The following is a 17,899-nucleotide window of genomic DNA, read 5'->3' as shown; positions in this document are numbered from 1 at the left end:
TATATAACTCCACCAAACACTGCTGTAAAGTATTCATCAACTCAGACTGGAACAATTTTCCCATCTGTCAAAATATTTTAAATAGAATCAAGCTGGTATTACTTTGTCAAAACATCTCATCAAAGACAGGATCTAAAATTAAACAGGCAGTTCCTCGAACTATTTAAGGTGAATAAACTGTCAAAGAAACAATACATTTTCAGGAAATTTTGCAAGGTCTCATTATCCACCCCTGAAGGAAATCGGGTGTTTAAATCAAATGGAAGCATATGTTGGGGATGGGCAAAAGCAGATCGCATAAATATGAGAGAAGTAGGCGATGTTTCCTTCCCCCCAGGCTCTCGACTTCAGCTCCCTCCTCACAACCGAGAAGGTGTGTCTGTACAGGAACGGCTTTGATGTCTGTAGACACAATCAGATGCCACCGTCCAGTCACCCAGGAAAGAGCTTCCCTGAGATACAGTGGAGTCCACTCTAGTTAGTGAACTCTTCTTAGGACTCTGAGAAAGATGGGACAGAGGTCAAGCCCCCACCCTCCAGGTAAAGAAACCATGAGGCACTATGAGTATATGATACCAAAAATGATGGACTGGGAGTCAAAGGTTGGTCATTTCTGACTTTTCACTTCAAATCCTGGTTCTGCTCCATAATACCCATATGACCCTGCACAAGTAACTTCAGTTCTCTGGACCTGTTTCCTTGTGTAAAAAATTAGAAGGTTGGAATATGTTTACTTCCACGTCACTCCTAGGTCTACATCTATGATTCTATAACTCACCAGCTTCTTGGGTCCCTTTCAGCTCTAAACCTGTGATCCCATGAGACTCAGGAATGGGAAGGGGAAGAAGGACCTTGCTGGAACTCAAAGAGCCAATACACAGAAGAACTGTCATTACAACCTGCGTCTTCTGCCTTTGAAACTACTATTCTTTCCACTCTGCCACAATCATTTATATCCACCAATGGCCTGAGCTTAAGGGAAATTGCCATAAATAAGGTTGTTTAAAAACTCCCCACTTTAGGCTGGAAAATAGGACTCTCCCATTTGTTGCCTCCCCTCTTGAATCTGCTCCCTGAAAAATGTGAAGAATTCTACTGTTTCTTTTTAAGTTATGGTCATACTCTATGTGGAATTATAAGAAAGGGGCATGCTATAGATAAGTCGCTGACTGAATCACTTATTAAATGACTGTGTGAAAAGCATTATTTTTATCACTGTGGATAGGGGGACACAAATCTTAAATAAAACATGGCATAGGTCCTCATCTTGTTCATAGTCACAAAATATTATAATTGGATATTAAAGAAATAGGGACAGCTAGGTATGCAGAGTGCTGGACCCAGAGCCAGGAAGGCTCATCTTCCTCAATGAAAATCTAACCTCAGACACTTACAAGCTATGTGACCCTAGGCAGGTCTGTTTGCTTCAGTTTCCTCATCTGTAAAATGAACTGGAAAAGGAAATTTCAAACCACTCCAGTATCTTTGCTAAGAAAACCCCAAAGGGATCATGGAGAGTCATACATGACTGAAAATGATGGAACAATAGCAAATTTTTAAAAATGAAAAATTAAAATACTTTTTGAGATCCAAAGGAAATAAGTATTATTTACTGAAAAGATTAGGGAAAACAGGCAGATGAGGAGGGAAGGAAGAAAGAAGGATGTGTAAAGGAGAGAAGGAAGGAAGAGAAGAAGAGGAGGAAAGAAATGGAAAAAAGAAGGGAAGGAACAAAGAAATAGAATGTGAAGTGGATTCTAAAATATGGGGAGGGATTCTACAAAGATGGAGAGGCCAGGAATTACAAAAGAACAGTCCAAGCCAAGGCGCAGAATTGAGAGAACACAGGGTGAACTCTGGAGCATCATCTTACGTTACACAGAATGCTGGCTCTTGAGTCAGAGGACTTGAGTTTAAAACCCATCTCTGATGCTTATTACCTTTGTGACCTCAGGCAAAGTGATTCATCCTCTCCAACCTCCATTAACTCCATTGGAATAGATGTCAAACTGGAATAGATGTCCTGTAAGACCTCTTCAGGATCTTTGATTTTAGAATACATGGAATTTGGAGGAGAATGATATGAGAGAAGGCAAGAAAGTTATGCTGGGGCCATAGTGTGGAGAGCCATGAATGCCAGGGACAGGAGTTGGGACTTTGCTTTGTAGGAAGATAAAGGCAAAAGATACTAAACATGATGTAGTATAAGGAATGCTATATCGGGGGGTCATATGACCTGCAAGAATCTGCTTCCTTACTGCACATCAGCTCTCCCAGAAATCTGCGTTTGAAAGAGAAGGACTTTGCCCCAATAGCAAGGAAGACAAGGGTCTTTCTGCTCCTTCTGGTCTTATGCCTGCCACTCTAACTAGTCATCACATCTCAAGAGCTGGAATGGACCGGGATGCTCACCCAGTCTATCTGCTTCCCTCTACAGATGAGCAGAATATTACAATGAATGTTCTGGAGGACAGGAATTGTTTGGTTTCTGCCTTGGAAACCTTGGCCCTTGACAAAGTGACTTGCATATGGTAAACACTCAATAAAAGTTTGAAAATGAAACTGATGCATCCAAATTCACCCCTAGTCAGCCCCAGGAGTGAGATTAGAATTTATATCTGAAGACTTCCCAGTCCAAGGTTCTTTATGATGTACAGGGCATTTAGTCAAGTCAACCAAGTCCACAGTGTGAGGGAAGGAATGATGGACCAGGTCAGCAGACCAGGATTAGAAACAGCCAGTCACTGACTGGAAAAATAAGAATAGGTCTAACATAGAATTTTACTTTGATGGCCAATGGGAAAAAGGGAGGAGAAAATAACAAACACAATGGCCCCTGGAACTGGATTTGAACTTGTGTAATTGGAGAATGATGAGAATAATTATGAATGTTTTCTTTAGAGGGTGAGGGTGGGGAGCTGTGTTCAGATCCTGTTTTGTATAAAAGGAGGAGGCTGGACTAGAATCCAGTCCACTAGAGGATCCCTCAGGGTTCCCCATATTCTGCTTAGCAGGTAAGGAGCTGATGATTTCAGGGGTGCTCCAGACCTGGTTTACTCTGCTCCCAGACATATTACGCCATGCTGCCTTGCTGCTGCCCCATATGCTTTCCCTCTCCCATACCCCTCCCCTTCTTTCTGGACTAAAAACAATAATCAAATCAATAATGTCGTTACTTCTAGAAAGCATAGGGCTATCTACTTTCCTACAACTCCATTACCCATCCCAATAATATTCTGCACTAGTATATCCTTCCCTGGGCCCCATTTCCTAAATGGGTTGACTGCCCTATCATACCATAAACTCCTTGAGGGCTGGGTCTATCCTTGCTTTTGGTTTGGTATTCCAGACCTTAACACTGTGCTTGGCACATAGGAACAATGTGCAAATGCTTCTTCATTCATTCACTGTAGGTCTAAAATTAATCATGCTCAGTCCAGAACATAAAAAAGACAAAAAGACCATAACATAACTGGAGAGTTCTTATCCTTTGACTGAAACATTTCAAAATAATGCATAAGAATTACACCTATCTAGCGAGCCCCCACCTGGGACTCCAATCACAGTCCCATGCACCAGGACATACGTAACAAATGCCAATTAAGAGCCTCGCACCAGCGGCAGGTCTGTGAGAGGCCTCCAACAAGACCACAGCTGGGGAGCACCACTAATTACACATATGGTTGCTACTTAATTAGAAGCACAAGGCAAGCTTCTAAACTGAGGTAAGGCATTTCCACATCAACAAAATCATGAATCGATATGAAGACTTCTATTTTCCATGGAAATGTAGTTTTCAAAGGGCTAGTTCAATCCACCTACCAGCAGTCTGTTTAGAGAGCACTGCTAGTGAAGGAATAGATGTGTCACACACACACACATACACAGACACATGCACACACACACGCACACCCCACAACCTAAAGAGAGAACATGTAACTGAAAAAGCCAATTTTCTGTTACATTAAATTAGAAATAGCTTATATTCCTGGAGAGTAAAAGCATGTTTTCCCCAATAATCCACCTTTCCAGGCTCATTCCACATTTTTGTCTTCTACTTACTCTACATTCAAGCTGAACTGAATGACCTAGTATGCTGTGACCTCCACATCCATGTCCCTGTGCATTCCCATGAGCTGATCCCCAGGCCTGGAATGGATTCCCTGCTGCCCTACTAGAATCCTTACCTTCAAATGTCTTCCAAGTGCTACCTACTCCCAGAAGCTTTCTAAGAAGCTGCTCAGCATGTATTACTCTGTCCCTCTTCTAATGACCTTTCACTTGCTTATCTGAATATATGTTGTGGCCGTCAATGCAGTGTAAGTGCCTTAAGGACAGGGATGCTGTGAGTTTTATCAGTTGTGGTCCTCATCCCTAGGATAATGCTTCAAATGTTTTTTGAGTAGTGCAGTAATTTTGTCTGCGTAAGATAACCTTTCACACTCATAGTTGACACTCAAATCCTTTTGGATTAAAAAAGACCTAAGTGTGGTAATACCATACAATTCAAAAACTTTGCTTGGATATCTTCCCAGAATAATAATAACGCTCACTAAAAAATGAGACGACCAACTTATCTTGGTTTCAGTCATCAATTCCCTCAACAAATAAATATGACACCTACCCATATTTTCTAGATATGGATATTGCAATGTCCATAACAGGATATATTTTCATGTGATGTGCTGATCTCATGTCTAATATATAAATGCCTGGAGAATATCTAAGAACAGTAATGATGGTGGTTGTAAACCACAGCCACCAAAAACTACAGAATGGTTATCATTATGGTGACTGGACTGTAGCTTCTGTTGGCTATGGTTTGCACTGTACAGACTTAACCAGACACCACTTGGTGACTAGTCATATCTATCAGAAGCTCATTCTTTTTCAGAGATAGCAAAAGACCTATGGGACAAATACGGACCTCAAAATACACAGGGGAATACAGCCAATAAATCATCCTGGAACATGACCGCTAACACAGACAGAAATGCTGCCCATGGTCACCTGCCCAGCAAATGGAGCTGCAGCAAGTTGAGAACAAGGTGTTTTGAATAGTTGTCACCTCCCCAAGTGTTGATCATATCCAAGCTACTGGAACAAAAACCTTTCAAAACAGAGAGACTGTGAAGAAGACGGCCTATACCCACCATACTTTTGGTCACCAGAACTGAACCAAGTATGCTTGCATTGAGCCTACAGTGGAGGGGCTGACTTGCTAATAGTTTTATTCAGCTATAGAAAACAGGAATTGTATCCACCTGGGCAAAAATCCTTTGAACACTAAATAGAAAAGAATACAGGCGAGTGACTCTTCTCCAGATAATTTCCTTCTGAAGCCTATCCCAAAAGATGACCAAAAAATGAGATAATAACAAATGACAAAAATGAGGGTGAAGAAAATAACTGAAATCTTCCCTACTTCAGAGTTTGCAAAGTGTTTATTTCCATTATTTCACTGGAGCCTTCCAAACCTTTGAGACTTGCCCAGCATCACTAGGCTAGTGTCAGGGATAGGATCTGAACCTAGCTCTCTCTGATGAAAGGACCAACATCCTATAAATATTACCTCCAATAATAATATAATATGATCACAATAATAAATAGGTCTTGTTATGCTAATGATGATAATGGATGGAAAGAGAAATTCTTGAAAAAAGAAAACCCTCAAAAAAAATTCTCTGGAATTCTAAGTTCACCTAGTTTCTTTCTGTTCAAAACTTCTGTCATGTCTCCAGGGTGTTTTCTTCCCTCAGACAATGCTAACGCCAGAGAACAAAGACAGCGTTCTCATCTAATCATCTTCTTCCACCTGAATGTGCACTCCTTAGGCTCCCATGTAAGACTCAACAGGAGCGCAGGTATTTCAATATTTAAAATGTCCCCCCTTGTTCTTTCCACAGAGGGGAAAGCACCAATGGAACATGAGGCCATGGAGATGAAACATTTAGCTTCTGAATTATTTACCCCAAGCCGAGAGGGCTGAGGTAGGCAAAACAGTGCATGCCGGGAATGTTTTATGTGAAGTGAAACTGCCTTACAGGGAAATGGGTTCTCAATTATACAACAGAGGGGGATGTTCCCATGCCCTGACCTCATTTCAAAAATAACAAATTTCCTGCCTTAGCTGCAGTTCATTGTTAACTTGCCAGAGATTCCCTCAGCCAGCGGCCATAGCCATTGGCTTAGGAAGACATGGACCCTCATTTAGGACAATGCAGATCTGAACCCACACAAAAGTGATGATTGGCCTCGATTCCATCCTTGGCTTCCCAAATCCTCAGGGTGCTCTGTGAGTCATGGCCCCATTCTCTGTTCATGCCCTGCTCTCTCGGCGTGGCCCTGCTCAGCCTAGATCAAGCCTGTTCATTCATTTGATGCTGGCAGTCGTGACTTCACTGTCCTGACGATGACTCCAGCTTCAAAGCTAGATACCACCACAGCTTCCACTAACGAGTCTGGTTTTTTGAGGGCAAACAAGGTAAGTCACACTTACCTATGCCCTCAACTCAAGTTCAGGCAGGAGGTGGTGCATAGAGGGTCAACGTAAGCCTTAGGACATTAGGTCTCAAGGAGACAGTGACCCAGATGACTTCTCTGTGGAATAACAGAGGAGAAAGGGACCTGGAAAACCAGTAGGTCACTGCCGCAGAGACCAATGCCATGGATGTGCTCACCTCAGGAGGAGGCTGCTTCCTGCTTCAAGCAGCTTTCCTTACTAAAAGGTAGTACTGCATGATAGCTAGTCTCAAATCTGGTTTCCAGAAACCCTGATGTCAAGTCCTGGCTCTGCTGTACTGGCTCCAAGACCCCAAGAAAGTCACAGGCTCTGGGCTCTTTTCAAGGATTAAGTCTGGAAGAGAAAGTGGTAATCTGCACTGCAAGAAGGGGTTTCCTCACCTACCAATGATGTCACCAGTCCAGGCCACACCCCTGTACTTCTTGTAGACCAAATGCTAAACTCAGGTGTTTTTTTTTATTTTTTTATTTCCCTACCAGAGGAGTAATTTGATTTTTGCACTTGGAGCTAAAGCCCCAAATATGGCATCCCAGTTCCTCTTTAAATAGGACATTTCAAAACCGCATTTTTCCCCCAAAGCTTGCTTTAAACTTCAGTGGAGAGTGGTTCCCTCAAGAAAGTTTTTCAATCAGAGAAAAATGGACATTTATGATGAAAAGCCACCTTCTATGAAGCTCCTCTAATTCATACTGTCCTGCCTCAGAAACTTACTGAGTGACCCTGGGCAAGTCCCTTTCTCCTTATCTCTGTTTCGTCACCTTTAAAATAAGAATAATAATGGTAACTGCCACATCGGGATGTTGTGAGGATGTACTGAGTCAACACATGGAAGGAGCTCTGTAAAATCTTAAAACTCTATATAAGTTACAAATATTATATATACGTATATATATATATATATATATATATATATATATATATATATATATATATATATATATATATATATACATCTATCTATGTCTATATACTAGGTAACATGTATTTTATTCTTATTATTACCAGTATGATTACATTGGGCAAATCACTTCCCATACTGAGCCTCAGTTGTCTCACTTGTAAAATGAGGAGATTAGATCAGATAGATTTGCTTTCAGACATATTTGCATAGGGTTTTCAAAATGGTGTGTGTGTGTGCGTGTGTGTGTGTGTGAAGAGAGAGAGAGATCAAACAAGAATTCAAATTTCTATAATAGCCCCTTAGACTTCACAATTCAACTGGATAACACCACTGTAAAATAAGTAGTGTGAATATTATTTTCCCTATTTTACAAATGAAAAGACTGAGCCTCACTGTGACTTGTCCAAGGTCACTGAGCAAGTGGCCTAGTGATCTAGGACTCAAAATTCAGGACTTCTGATTCCAAATAAGACAGAGAAAAACAGCATAGCCCTGTGTAAAGCCCATTGGCTTCAGAGTTAGAAGACCTAGATCCAAACTTAACCCTCTGTTCCTTATTAACTGTGTGATTTGGGGAGGTTCTTCTCTCTAGGTCTCAGACTCCTTATGAGTAAAATGAAGCCTTGAAACTAATGATTGCCAAGGTCCATCAGCTTTAAATTTATGGTCCTCTGGACTAGGTTCTCACTGTGTGATTCTTAATTCCCCTGCCTCATTTGTTAAATTGGGATGATATCACTTTAAGGACTTGGTGTAAATGATGCTCAGCATTCTTGCAGCTGTCTGATTCTATGAACTTGAAATGCTCTGTTAAAATATGCAGATCCTCCAAATGAACAGGAGCCAGTGAAAGGTTTGTTGACATCTGGAAGGAGTGATTTTTATTTTTTCTCAGAGCAACCTAGCATCTTCTTGGCACAGAATTGGAAGGGATGGTTCTTGGGATTTTCCTCCTAAAAGGCCAACCTTCTCTCCATCTGTCTGCCTCCACCTGCCTGTCATTGACATGAACAGGCTTCTCAGAAGAGCAAGAAGAGAATTCTTCAGACTTTCCCAGTCCCTACCTTTCCCAAAGAGGTGCCCTCTATGGCCTTGACTGCCTGATAATAACCAAATTCTTGCTTTTTAGATAGAAAAAAACTATTCTTTTGACTCATTCCAACCAGAAGTCCCACTTTCAGCCAAGCCAAGGGCTGCCATTTGCATGGAAGCTTAGCTAAAGTCATAGAAAAGGACCCAAAGTAGTGGAGGATGGGACCATTAAACACAAAACCCAATATAAGACCTAAATTAGGCAGAAGTGCCAATGATACATCTTCAAATGTGATCAGGTCCATTGGCGCTCTCAATGAGCTCACTCACCTCTCTGACACATTACCTAGGGGCACTTACAAATGGGAGACAATGAATCTATTACATCGGTGAGCAAAAGAACTTTTGTCTAAGTAGGACAAATTTTGAAGGAGAAAAAAAGTCTTTAAATTGTATGCAGCGTTACCATTAAAAAAAAAAACAAAAACTTTGGAGCTGTACAGGCAAGGTGCTAATCAGTTTTTAAAATAAAATTAGAAGAAAAAAAAAAGACGTACTCTTGCATAAACATTAAATGTAGCACTTCCAGATGCCGAGTCACACACCTGGGGCTGTTCCTTCACTGCCATCTTAATTCAGTCTTTAATAACAGACTGAATTTTAAATTAACTGAATCCCTTTATGCATTTGCAAATTTCAGGGACTCTTCAGTCTTTGGGAAGGTTTAACATGGAACTTTTCCTCCAATTCTGTCAGATAGCTGCAAGGTGAAATATCAATAGAAAATATCTGTCATCCAAATTATTAAATTTCTATTCATGCATGGTAATATGAGATAGAAAGTCTTATGTGGATGAAATGAAATGATCAGAAAAACCAAGGTTATGTCAACAAAGTTGAGACACTGGCATGAAGATCAACTAAGTCACTAAGGTCATATGTAAGACACATTTCCACCTTCGCATTCTCACTGAACCAGTTTTTTTTTCCCACTGAAAACCTTTAGTCAATGTGCTAGTGACACAGCACTGACCTCACTCATCTTGGGAGAAGCCAAGCTATAAACAATTCATCCAACTGCTAAACTACCAGGAGCCTTAATTTTTGTCTTAAATCTGCACTTCTATTCCTATGAGTTAACTAATAATAGAAAAACCTGGTGCACAGGAAAAAGGAAGAATTCCCCCTATCCAATATTCACTCAGGTAAAAAATATTTTTTTGTAAAAGTTCATTGTTGCTGATAAACATAAAACAAATATACCTTCTTTTGAAGTAGGTAAGGCACAACATAGAAAAACATAAAATTCAACTTTAGGTTTTGCTGAAGGGGAGACTTTGTTGTTTGGCTGGTTTTATTAATTTGCTTGTAAAGATCAAGGAGGAATGAGGGAATAGAGGTCTATGAAAGATAAAGGCAGAATGGCGTGAGGGATAGAGCATTGGACTTGGAAGTCAGGTAGAGCTAGGCTCAAATTCCTCCTCAAAGACCTTCTAACTCTGTGACCTTGGGCAAGTCACTTTATCTGTATCTCAGATTCTTTATAGGTAAAATGAAGAATATGGACTTCCTAGAGAAATGAAGCATTATTAAGCTCTATCTGCCCTCCATTGTGCTAAGTACTGGGGATACAAATACAAGAAAACAAAATGAGTGACTGCTGTGGCTTGTTACTGTAGTTGTGGATAACAGGGGAAGACAAAAGGGAGGATTAGACAGATAGGGGAAAGGAACCTCCCCAGGGCCAAGCCTGCAAGTTGGATATGAGCACTCCAGAGTCTGGATTAAGCAGGGAGTGAAATGAACGTGGCTGAAGCCCCTGCATGAAATGCCAGAGGATGCACCAATCAGGAGTGCAGACCCACAGGAGAGTCGTCTTGAGCTGGGCAAAGCTACTGCTTTGGAAATGGAGCAGTTTGGAGAGTTATGGCCTCCATGGTCCCATCCAGCTTTAAACCTATGGTGTAATGATTGCATTTCCATATATGTCCACTCTAGATGCCTGAGGTTTCCACTACCATTCACCCAATTAGGTAAAGCTCAGCCTCCAGATAAAACACAGATGGAATCTGGGAAGGATAACAGAGGAAGACCCCTCTGCAAATGACTATGAATAAAACTTGTCACATTTTTAGCTTCAGTTACCTAGCAAGGCTCTGGGTGACTAGACTATAAAGCATGCAAATCAATCCTGGTTAAAAAAAAGAGGAGAAAGCCAAATGGAACAACCAGATAGTTAATGAGGGATAGTGGGAGTGGAAAGGAAGGTTGGCTTGAGAGGAAGGAGGAAGGAGAAGAAACAGTCATAGACTGAGTGGGTGGATAGGAAGATTTTTCAGCTCCCAAACTGAGCTCCTAATCGATGGATGAAGGGATCGCTATCTCCATCTATACAAGTAGGACTCACCCTAGTGCAATATGGATCCTAGAAAGTTTATGGAGTTCTCCTTTGCTGCCATTCAGCTTTGAATCAGGACATCCCAAAGAATCTACATTACTGATAACCCAAAAGGCAAGGGAGAGAGGCAGAGCAGGTGCATATTATCACCAATGATCACAAAAGGATATGGGCACAGGAAATAGTATAAATGAACCAATAAGCATTTATTAAACACCCACTATACACCAGGCACTGCCTAAGCACTGGCACAAAAGCATGGAAACATTTTCTTGGAGACAGTACTGATGCTCCAGTGTTTGAATGCATTCAGGCTTCTCTTTAGCCCTGAGGATTGTGACTGCATTCACACCTTGACATCACACTCAGGATGCTTGTCCTTGACTTTCCATTCAGATTTATAGAGTCTATGCACCCAAGGCACCTGAAGCTGCCTACTCATTGCCTTTTTTTTTCTTTGGCCATTCTTTGATTACTGGAGCCATACTCCAAATGTCCAAGCTGACATCGTCCAAGAAAAAGGACCAGAAAGATCAGGAAATTTAAAAACAATTCTGTAGAAAATGCAGAACTCTCTTCCATTAACATTTGATTGCTTAAAACTGAAATATTAAAAAAAATCTAAAAGCACCTTAATAATATGTAATAGGTTTGGGTTGGAATAAAAATGAAAGATAAAGAAAACTTTTCTATGTTTGTTAGCATTTTAAATCAGAGATCTCTATTATCTTAGAATCTTACAGTTGGACAATACCTTGGAAGTCATTTGGACCAAGACTTGTACCAAGGCAACCCCTCTGTGTCCCCGTCCTACCCACAACAACCATGAAAGATCTTCTCTGGTATCTGGCCACACATGTCTGCATGTCAACAACATTCACATGGCCTTCTATTTTAATGAGCACTCAACCAACATCTACTCTGTTAATACACTGAAACAAGGATTTTAGAAAAGAAAACATCCTTTGCATGATTTAAATTAACCTTGTAGCACTAGAAAGGAAAACTCATTCCTCACCAATATCAGAGAGGAAGACCCTAGGAGCTGGAGATACCGGGAAATAACATCTTTCTTTTTCTCTCTTTCTTCCTTTCTTTTCCAGGAAAGATGACCTGTCTGTAGCCACCCTGCTCTTAGCATAGTAAACCCCTTGCTTCTCTGATTCAACTAACAGTTCTTCACATGTTGGAAAGAGGCAACAGCATGAAGACCCATCTTTTCACCTCTTCTAAGAAAGAAATCCCTGGTTGTCTCTGCTGCCTGATCACTGTGATTTCATTAACTAGAGAGAGGAAATCAATGGATCAAGACTGTTCCCATGACACACAGGAAGTTAGTATTTGCCCTTCTCCAAAACAAGTTGCATCCACAAACAGACACACACACCCTCCCACCAGAATGTATGCTCCCTGAGGACAGGGATTTTCTCATTTATGTCTTTGTATGCCCCATGCCTAGCAAAATACCTAGGATGTGAAAGATGCTTGCTGACTGATCAAACTAATCCATGGTGGGGAGGGAGGGGAGAATCATCATTGCCTTAGTCTGGAAAGTGGAGGAAGTAGCACAATACCTATGTCAATCCATTCAGATTCAGTTCTCCAGAAGGCCAGTTTCCATTCCTACCTGGGTGCTAGGAATGTGTGAAACCCAGAAGGTCATGAAGCAGGCTGGCGCATTGTTCCTCTCTCAGACTGGGGGTGATGCTCTCACTTTCCATGCACACTTCTTCCCTCAGTGTGGGGACGAACAATCTGTTAGCATTTCTGAAAGCCCTTAGATAAATTGCACTGCAAATACTAAGCATTATGATTAGTCTCAAAGACAGTGATGAATTACGTGAAAATTGGAGAAAACTACCAGCACTGAATCTCTTACCTAAATCAGGTAAATCCCCTACAATTTCCAATTGAATCAATTTTAACAAGTATATTTATTAAGCACCTACCATAGGCAAGGTATTGTGCTAGGTACTGAAGAATTGGGTTTATAAAGCTGAAATGAAAAAAGTCCCTCACCTCCAGAGCCTTCTGCTCAACTGAGGAAATACAACCAAAGAGGAGATAATTTAAGGAGGAGAGAAAGAATCCCAACTAAGGGGGCCAACAAGAGATTCTCATAGGATCCTAGAAAAACAGATTTAGAGCTAACCTTAAACTTTGAAGTCACACAGTCCAAACTATTTTATAGATGTGGAAACAGGGGAAATGAGGTGTCCAAGGTCATCCAGGTAATAAATATGAAAGGTAGGATTTGAACCCTGGTGTTCTACTTAAGATCTAGCCCTGGTACCTGAGGTAAACTTTTTTTGGAGGCAATTGGGGTTAAATGACCTGGCCAGGGTGATACAGCTAGAATATGTCTGGGGCCAGATTTCAACTCAGTTACTCCTGACTCTGGAGCCAGTGCTCTATCCACTGGGCCACCTCGCTGTCCCTCTAAGCTAAGCTTTAAAGATTGTTAGAAATTCTTGAGTTGGACTTGAGCTGGGAAAACATTCCCGCCCTAGGGGTAAGACTATTCAAAGTCATGAAAATGGGAAATGGAATGGGAAAGAACAAATAGGCCAATTTAGCTGGAACTTAGGGTATCAAGACTTGCAATGTAAAATAAGCCTAGAGAAGAAGCCTGGAGCTGGTGCCAAGACTGAGGCTCTGGTACTGGAACCTGGGAAAAGTGGGAGGACTAATAGTTTTGTTTTTTTTTTCTGACTTAGTGACATGGACAGACTTGTAGACTTCTAGTGCTGGGTAGCCCACTCCATCTGAGCATAGTTTTAGCCTGGTGTCCTCCTTCCCCAGGAGAAAACCAAAGTCCCTGGAAGGTAAAGGACTTGATGAAGGTCACACATTTAGTAAGTGACTCTCTAGTCTTTCTGGGTCTACAAAGCACTTTTCATGATGTTTCATTTGCAGAGGAAGAAGCTGAGGTAAAATGACTTGCATAAGACCACACAATCAGAACGCGATTGAATTGGAAATTTAATCAAGCATGCAATCAGCAAATATTGATTAAGTACCTACAACACTCTGTTCTTTCAAATACCTAATGAGAGCCGTCAGAAGCAGAATCAAGTGGTGATAGAATCAATGGGAGATTCAATAAGACAGAGAGACATCCTGACATCATGGACATATTAAAAATGGTTTGAAGATTTTAGAAATTCATATGTAAGTGGTCTACCACCATCCCCTATAAGGTGGCAAAACAAGGGGGTCCGTAATGGTAGAAAAAATATTCACTTGCGTCACTTAATATGAATGTCAGTCCAAAAGAGGCAATTATCATCCTTGCCATGAATTTGAAGGTCAGGACAGATGTGAAGGAAATAGGAGACATCCCAGACTCAGCCACAAAAGTACTGCAAGGAAAACACCTCTCAGAGACTCAGAGAAACTTTTCAATTAACCTCAAAAGTTAAAGACCTGATAAGAAGGCTTAAACTAAGTGACTTTTTTGAATAAGCTTTGACCACAAAGGGAGGCTTAGAAATTCCTATTCTTAACGTTGAGGCAGTGAAAGTGAGAGGCACGCATCAAAGCAGGGAGGTGAGAGTAGCCCTTGAGGAGCTGGCTTGTTTAGCTACCTACTAAAGGGATGATTTCCTTGCTCAGAATCCCAACCCACTCACTCCCTGCAATTTCACTGAGTCTCTCCTTCCTCTCCTTCCCTTCAACCTCTCCCCAGCCCCTGCTAGCCCCACCCCTTGCAAACCCCCTCTTCTTCAATGACAGGAAAAGAAAGTGATTTCCAATCTTTCAGAGTTTTTCCAGGAATTCTTCAGTCATCCCTGGAGATCTCATTAAGGTCAGTGGATTCTCTAAAGGTACTTAAGGGACCTTTTCCCAGAATCATGTTGCTAAATACATAAGAAAAAATTTAAAAGATTTTAAAAGATATCAACTACATTTAAAGATAATTAGCAAAATGTATATTTTTTAAAAGTTCATGGATACCTTAGTAAGAATTCCCTTTGTCTATGGAGTAAGAATAGGATGTTGTTGACCTAAATGAGAGCAGTTAGGTGGTATCACAGTGGATAGGGAGTTGGGCCTGCAGTCAGGGAGATTCATCTTCCTGAGTTCAAACCTGGCCTCAGACACTATCTGTGTGACTCTGGGCAAGTCACTTCACCGTGCCTGCCTCAGTTTCCTCATCTGTAAAATGAGCTGGGGAGGGAAATGGCAAACCCCTCCAGTATCTTTGCCTAGAAAACTCCAAACGTGGTTACCAAGAACAACAATGACCTAAATGAAATGGGGCAAGAAACCAAGGAGACATGTAAACAAAATGAAAAGCTCCTTGACCAATTCTGGACTGCAAGTTACAGAAAAATGAAATTAGAATTGGCAGACACTAAGACTAGGTACTGAACATTCCATTTCCTGACAATAGCTATGGCAGCACCAGTCAATACAGCAGAAAGTTAGCTCCCTGAGGGCAGGAACTTTTAAAACTGTTGCTTTACTCTCCCAGGGTAGTAGCACAGTGGCTTTCACTTAGAAAAGGCTCCATAAATGCTTGTTGAATTCAAATGCCACATATTCAAATTCTAAGTGTGAATTCCTAAATGGAATTCCCAACAAAGCCCAGCTCCTTTCCCTCCAGGGTATAATGCCAAGGGAAGAAGACCAAATACACAATTTAAATTCCATGGGGAAAAGAAATCTAAGTTTCGAAATCCTTCTCCTCCTCTGCCCCCTCCCAGCCCAAAGGCTTTCTCATCTATACTTGGTGTTTTATGGTTATTCATACAACAGATGAAAGCACTCAGCATGTAAATTCCAGGTTTTGTCAGTGCCAGACAATGCACAGCCCCATTCTGCCAGCAATACCTTGAAGATGCAGCCATTTCTGATTTTTTACAGCACCCCCACCATGTTTATCATTCATTTATTTATTTTTCATTCATTTTTTGTAAACCGAAAAACTGCATTTTTTTAGAGGTGACTCAGATGAATTTGCCCTGTCTCCTTCACCATCCAAAGAGAAATAAATGATCTTCAGAGTCAACGGCACTCACTCTTACAGCCAGATGGGTTGACTGAAGAGAATTTTCTGAGTGATTCGTCCAGTCTAACGTTCACTTCGTTGCCACTGTGATCACACTGTCCCAATCTCAGGGCTTTTGTCTCTAGACCCAGTAGCCACCTCTCATTTCTAACGTGGCATTGGAAAACTCAAGATTGTTTAAATCTTAGTGCATGACTAATTGTATAACTTTGGGTTTCCTTTTTGGCTTAAATGGATACATAAGCTAAGTCTCAAGCAAGCAAAGATTTGCATTAAAAAAGCCATTCCATTGCAAGTGTTTGAGCCCTATTTAAAGAGTAAGAGAGAAAGGAGAGCAGGGAGCCTTCAAGTCTCCCCACTTTGCGCAATCTTAATGGTTCTAACTGAATTCAACATGTCTCGCAGCTGCGATTTTGTGGGTGTGTGGTGCCTCCTCCACCTACACAACAGGCCAACCTCAGCCCTTAGCACAGTGGCTGGCACACAGTGAGCACTAAATAAAGATTTTCTGCTGACTAAAGATTATTACTGTTGTTTTTATTATTGCTAGTAGTAGTAGCCGCTAACCTTTGTAAAAGTGCTTTAAGGTTTGCAAAGCACTTAAACATAAATTATCTCAGTGCTCCCAACAACTCAGGAATCAATTAACCAACATTTCTTAAGGGCCTTCTAAGTGTCAGGCCCAGAAGCTGCTGTCAGCAGACTGTCTGACAAGATGTCTGGGATGAGCTACATGGCAAACAACGCAAGCCTGTGTGCCTCCTTCCCTTGCAGGAATACAGTTCCTCACATCTAGTGAGTACAAGATGACTGATGGATGGAATATCCTCTGAAAGGATAGAATGGACTTCAGAAAACAAAGTCTACCACCAGGACCATGGAATCACAGTTCTAGAACTGGAATTAACCTTACAGACAGTCAAGTCCAACCTGCTTACTTTAGAGAGGAGGAAACCTAGGCTCAGAAAGACTTACATGCCCAGAGTCACACAACTAGTAAGTGTCTGTGGCTATCTTTGAATTTCAGTCATGCTGACTCCAAGAGTAGTGCTTTAAACACTACACTAGGCTGCTTTTTTTTAAAACAGAATTAATGGAGAGTTGTGGGCAGGTGGGAAGAGGATACATATTTGTATTCTCCAGGAATCTGAATCATGGGAGAAGACTAGAGAGCAAGCTACCCAGACCTTGGGTCATTGGATAAGAAAGAAAAGTTAATGGTCATAGAAGACATCCAGACCCACTCTATATAGACATAAAGGCAAATTTGTGTGCTGCTACTCTCTGGGCTGCTGGGCTGGGAAATGTGACTATAGATGGGTTGGATCATCTCCCTTTGCCTTGAAGCTCCATTTCTTAAGATAATGTTCTACCCAAAATCTTTGTCACAAATGTGGAAAATAAGTGCTGATGGAGAGGGGCCTTTCCTCTCTGCTTAGGAGTCTGTCCTGGCTACCTGGCCCATTTCAGAACCCTGCACAGCACTCCTGAAGTTCTGGCTGAGTCTGGACAATACCAGTCTTCCTCAGTATCCCCTTCTGTCAGCTAGCAGATGAAATCAATTATTTTCACCTACAAATACAAAGTTTGGACTTCTAGCATCAGTTGGGGAATCAAGTGATTCCCCCAGAATTAGAGGGAACTCTAATTCTGAGGTATCAGCTGAGTTCAACTTTACTTTTTACAATGGATTGTCTGAAGGTGAAGTTTGCCAGCAAACCAGACCTCTTCTCTCTTCGTCCAGGGTGATTTGGAATCTCCCTTCTAGAGTCTTGGATAGTTAAGTCCTCTGTTTTGGGGATTTAACTGAAATCAAATCATGTGCCTGGAGCCAGTCTTTGCCCTCGTGAAATTTATGACAAACTGATCATAAGTTTAGACCGAGAAGGGGCAATCTAGTCCAAATCTTTCAATTTACAGATAAGGAAACTGAGACCCAGAACCATGAAGTGACTTGTCTAAGGTCACTCAGGGCCTTTTCTTTCTTTCTTTTTTTTCTTTCTTTTCTTCCTTTATTTTAACCAAAACTAT

At 41.2% G+C, this 17,899-nt stretch overlaps 1 protein-coding gene across 18 annotated transcripts in view; it reads right to left on the bottom strand.

The window, feature by feature from the left end:
• The window catches only part of HDAC9 (histone deacetylase 9), an 885,788-nt gene that overhangs the window by 680,172 nt on the left and 187,717 nt on the right, over nt 1-17,899 (bottom strand). The gene's annotated exons all lie outside the window — the stretch shown is intronic.

The sequence above is a fragment of the Notamacropus eugenii genome, chromosome 3, assembly GCF_028372415.1.
Source record: "Notamacropus eugenii isolate mMacEug1 chromosome 3, mMacEug1.pri_v2, whole genome shotgun sequence".
Taxonomy (NCBI): Eukaryota; Metazoa; Chordata; class Mammalia; order Diprotodontia; family Macropodidae; genus Notamacropus; species Notamacropus eugenii.
The sequence above is the reverse complement of the archived record's forward strand: the minus strand, read 5'-3'. Positions and strand labels throughout refer to the sequence as shown.